Source organism: Capra hircus, chromosome 1 (assembly GCF_001704415.2).
Source record: "Capra hircus breed San Clemente chromosome 1, ASM170441v1, whole genome shotgun sequence".
Classification (NCBI taxonomy): domain Eukaryota; kingdom Metazoa; phylum Chordata; class Mammalia; order Artiodactyla; family Bovidae; genus Capra; species Capra hircus.
In genome coordinates this window covers 46,972,695-46,978,016 of record NC_030808.1, presented here as the reverse complement: position 1 = coordinate 46,978,016, position 5,322 = coordinate 46,972,695, and the positions used below count along the sequence as shown (strand labels likewise).

Below are 5,322 nucleotides of genomic sequence, written 5' to 3'. Positions count from 1 at the left end.
TCCTAAACAATGAAATGTTGATCTAAAAATGTTCAGCTCATCAAGATCCTCATATAAAAATAGTATAAATGTTTTTAAACCCATTTCTTTTTGCATCTTCTTTCATTTAAATATTTATACTTTCACTCAAATAGGTTCATAAAATATTTGGTGTTACAATGAATATTACTCCTAAGCCTATATTTTATATAATACCCATGATACAAAGAAATTTTAAAAATCTCACATTTATAAAAGCAAGCTTTTGAGTAAGAGTTCCTGTCCTTTGGGATTTCATAGGCCAATTTTGTTTAATGTTGAGCTTTGCATCTACTGCAGTGGCCAAACTCCGGAGCACTAACATAAGTACTGGCAAGGATGTGGAGCAAGAGGAACTCCTATTCACTGAAGTGAGCATGAAAAATTTGGAACGTTTTGGAAGACAGTTTAGAAATTTCTTACAAAATTACCCATACCCTTACCATTCAGTTCAGTTCAGTTCAGTAGCACAGTTGTGTCCGACTCTTTGTGACTCCAGGGACTGCAGCATGCCAGGCCTCTCTGTCTATCACCAACTCCCAGAGTTTACTCAAACTCATGTCCATTGAGTTGGTGATGCCATCCAACCATCTCATCCTCTGTCATCCCCTTCTCCTCCTGCCTTCAATCTTTCCCAGCATCAGGGTCTTTACTGTATGAGCTACCAATTACACTACTTGATATTCACCCAATGGAGGTAAAAATTTACGTCCATACAAAAACCTGCACATGGATTTTTGCAGCAGCTTTGTTTATCAAGCCAAAACTTGGAAGCAAACAAGATGTCCTTCAGTGGGTGAATGAATAAATGGTGGCATATCCAGATAATGGGATGTTATTTACTGCTAAAAAGAAATGAAACAGCAAGTCATGAAAAGACATGGAGGAATCTCAAATGCATCTTCTTAACTCTACTTCTGCTTTATTGACTATACCAAAGCCTTTGACTATGTGGATCACAACAAACAGTGGAAAATTCTTCAAGAGACGGGAGTACCAGACCATCTGACTAGCCTCTTGAGAAATCTGTATGCAAGTTAAGAAGCAACAGTTAGAACTAGACATGGAACAACAGACTGGCTCCAAATCAGGAAAGGAGTATGTCAAGGCTGTATATTGTCACCTGCTTATTTAACTTATATGTAGAGTACATCATGAGAAATGCCGGGCTAGATGAAGCATAAGCTGGAATCAAGATTGCTGAGAGAAATATCAATAATCTCAGATATGCAGATGACATTACCCTTATGGCAGAAAGTGAAGAAGAGTCTCTTAATGAAAGTGAAACAGGAGAGTGAAAAAGTTGGCTTAAAACTCAACATTCAAAAAACTAAGATCATGGCATCTGGTCCCATCATTTCATGGCAAATAGATGGGGAAACAGTGACAGACTATTTTTTTCAGCTCCAAAATCACTGCAGATGGTGACTGCAGCCATGAAATTAAAAGATACCTGCTCCTTGGAAGAAAAGCTATCACCAACTGAAACAGCATACTAAAGAGCAGAGACATTACTTTGCTGAAAAACATCCTTCTAGTCAAAGCTATGTTTTTTCCAGTAGTCATGTATGGATGTGAGAGTTGGACTATAAAGAAAGATGAGCACCAAAGAATTGATGCTTTTGAACTGTGGTGTTGGAGTGAGAGTCCCTTGGACTGCAAGGAGATCCAACCAGTCCATTCTGAAGGAAATCAGTCTGGAATATTCATTGGAAGGACTGATGCTGAAGCTGAAACTCCAATACTTTGGCCACTTGATGTGAAGAGCTGACTCATTTGAAAAGATCCTGATGCTGGGAAAGATTGAAGGCAGGAGGAGAAGGGGATAACAGAGGATGAGATGATTGAACGGCATCACTGACTCGATGGATATTTGTTTGAGTAAGCTCTGGGAGCTGGTTGTGGATAGGGAAACCTGGAGTGCTGCAGTCCATGGGGTCACAAAGAATCAGACAGAACTGAGCAACTGAACTGAACTGAACTGAAAGTGAAAGAAACCAATCTGAAAAGGCAAGATATGGTATGACTCCAACTTTATGATAGTCTAGAAAAGGCAAAAACTATGGAGACAATAAAAAGATCAGGATCTGGAAGTGGAGTTAAGGGGAGAGGTGAATAGGCAAAGAAGAGAAAACTTTTAGGGCAGTGACAACACTCTGTGTGATACCATAATGATGAATATATGTCATTATACATTTATCCAAACCCAGAGAATGTACAACATTAAGAGTGAACCATCATGTAAACTATGGGCTTCTTTGGGGATGATTATGGTGTCCATATATGTGTTTATGTGTATATATGTGTGTGTGTGTGTGTGTGTGTGAGATGTTTAATCAATAAAACAAAAGAAATAATCCTTTTGCAAGAGAGAAATAAATGACTACAATGACAAATAACAGGGTAAAAAACAGCCCCATCTGGACTCTTACAGAAGCTAGAATTTATGTAGTTTATAAAAGAAAGCCATGTACAATATCTCCCAAAGTAGAGTGCAGTAACATCAGACAGTTAACCCCTTCCCCCATATCACATGATAGAAAAATTTCAAGGTCTAGCTATCACAAATTATTGCTGCATAATGCTGGTGTAAAGCATTAGGTACACAGTTAATATGTGGCCATAAACTGAGAATCCCAGAATGATTTTGATTAGTTGGACCCAACTATCACATTCACATTCGAGTATTGGAGGGATGTACTGTTTGCCACACATGTCCATTTCTGTGGGCTCTCCTGGTATGAAATGGAAAGCTCTGCTTCAGGCCCCTCCACTTCTTACAAACAGAACTACAGAGAATATGAGAGATTTTTATCCCAGAGACACAATCTTTTCCTATTGAACAATCATTTGTGTTCAGCCATTACCAACCAATCTCTCAGGCATTTGGAAGACAATTCCTTTAATTGTTTCCTTTCAATGAGCTGGCCATATAAAATCATGCTACTTTACTGGTTTGGTTTTAACCAAATTGTGATTCCCTGTCAATGAACTTTGTCAATTCTGCAGTTCACAAAGGAATAGAAAGGAACTAATTTAGTTGTAAATTGCCATTCTATCTTTCTTTTCCAAATTATTTTCCTTTTGTGTCGCAAGAGTTCTCTCCTATTGTCCTATTGGGACAAAGGTATTTTTGCCCTCTCAAATCCTCATCTTTCCAGAGTCTATTCTTATAGATATTTATTATCAAAGTTCTGTAATCAAGAGAGAATAAATGAAGGGCAATCTTGGGTAAAGATAACATGGGAAGTGACTCTCCTATCCTGGAAGATGTTATATAAGAGTTTTAAGATGGACCGCAACATTGTAGCATCATAATACAAGATCCACCTAGACTATCTATCTGACTGTATTTCCTAGCACTCTCAGACTTATTCATCCATGTCTCTATCTGTAGGCTCTCTTGTTATTCTTGTAGAATAGCAAGTATCCCTAAGGGTATCATTCCTACCCTTTCCTCTGCTTTTCCCCATAGAGCTACAAGATTTACTTCTGTATTTATTTGGGTTTTGACTGTCATTTCAGATGACACTACATAAAAGTATCACCTGTCCATCATGCTTGGTTTCCTCTGCTTTACATTTTTAAAATTATAAAAATATAATCTTATCTGTTTATTGTTCTCATTTCTACTACATTATAAGATCGGGGTGGGGGAGGCACAGCCTTCATTGATTTTGTTTTTCACTATATTTTCTAGTCTTTAAGTAATACCTGAAATGTAGTATATACTCTAAATTTTTGTTGATGGACAGATTAAATGAGTGAACAAGTTACTCAAACCAACCTTCTTGTTTGGGAGTTCATTTGCATGATTCTAAACTGGGCTGTTTTCTCTTCTACCCATTCCTTTAACAGCTTTAGGAAAGAGAATATAATTATACTCTTATATAAGGAATAATTCCTAGATATAAAACAAGTCAATGAACCAAATTCTCTTCATTTCCCTCATGACTTCATCAGAGCATTTCACTTTCTTCTCAGATCATTTAAAGGGTGAATCTTTGTATTGGGTAAATTATTAGGTGGGAGAAATAGATGTTAGTCCAGAGGAAGATCTCAATACATGATTCTGTCCTCTTTCAAGAATTTATGTTCTGCCTCTTGGCAAAAAGCAGTGGGTTTCTGGCAATCAATTTTCTTATGAACTCCAGAAACTCCATTTTAGCCCTAAAAGCTACATGGTATCACAACAGCTGAAACTTCAAAAGCCTCTGACATCATACACAGAAATAAACTCAAAATGGATTAAAGACCTAAATGTAAGACCAGTTACTATATAAAGCTTAGAGAAAAACACAGGCAGAACATTCTTGGACATAAATCATAGCCATGTCTTTTTGGATCCATTTCCTAAAGTAATGAAAATAAAAACAATAAATAAATGAGAACTAATTAAACTTAAAGCTTTTGTATAGCAAAGGAAAGCATAAACAAAATAAAAAGGCAGCTCACAGAATGGGAGAAAATATTTTCAAATGAGATGACTGACAAGGGATTTATCTCCAAAATATACAAACAGTTAATGCAGTTCAATATCAAAAAAACCCCAAAAAACCCAGTCCAAAAATGGCCAGATCTAAATAAGCATTTCTCCAAAGAAAACATATAGATGGTCAAAAAGCACATGAAAATATATCTTAACATCACTAATTATTAGAGAATTGCATATCAAAACTACTATGAGGTGTCACCTCACACCAGTAAGAATGGCCATCATCAGAAAGTCCACAAACAGTAAACAGTATAGAGAAACCTTCTACACTGTAGGTGGGAATGTAAATTGGTGGAAGTGAAGTGAAGTCACTCAGTCGTGTCCAACTCTTCGTGACCCCATGGACTGTAGCCCGCTCAGGCTCCTCTGTCCATGGGATTCTCCAGGCAAGAACACTGGAGTGGGTTGGCATTTCCTTCTCCAGGGGATCTTCCCAACCCAGGGATCGAACCTGGGTCTCCTGCATTGCAGGCAGACGCTTTATCCTCTGAGCCACCAGGGAAGCCTAAATTGGTGGAGGTTTCTTTAAAAAAACTAAAAATAGAACTACCGTTCAGTTCAGTTCAGTCACTCAGTCATGTTTGACTCTTTGCGACCCCATGAATCACAGCACGCCAGGCCTCCCTGTCCATCACCAACTCCCAGAGTTCACTCATATGCTCCAACAATCCCACTACTGGACATATATCCAGAGAAAACCATGCTTCAAAAAATACATGAATTCCAGTGTTCATTGAAACACTATTTATAATACCTAAGACATGCAAGCAACCTCAGTGTCCATCAACGGATGAAAGGATAAAGATGGG

At 37.7% G+C, this 5,322-nt stretch overlaps 1 non-coding gene across 1 annotated transcript; it reads right to left on the bottom strand.

Moving 5' to 3' along the window:
• TRNAC-GCA lies at positions 4,944-5,015 on the bottom strand. Its single transcript has one exon. It is a non-coding gene; the product is annotated as a tRNA-Cys (tRNA).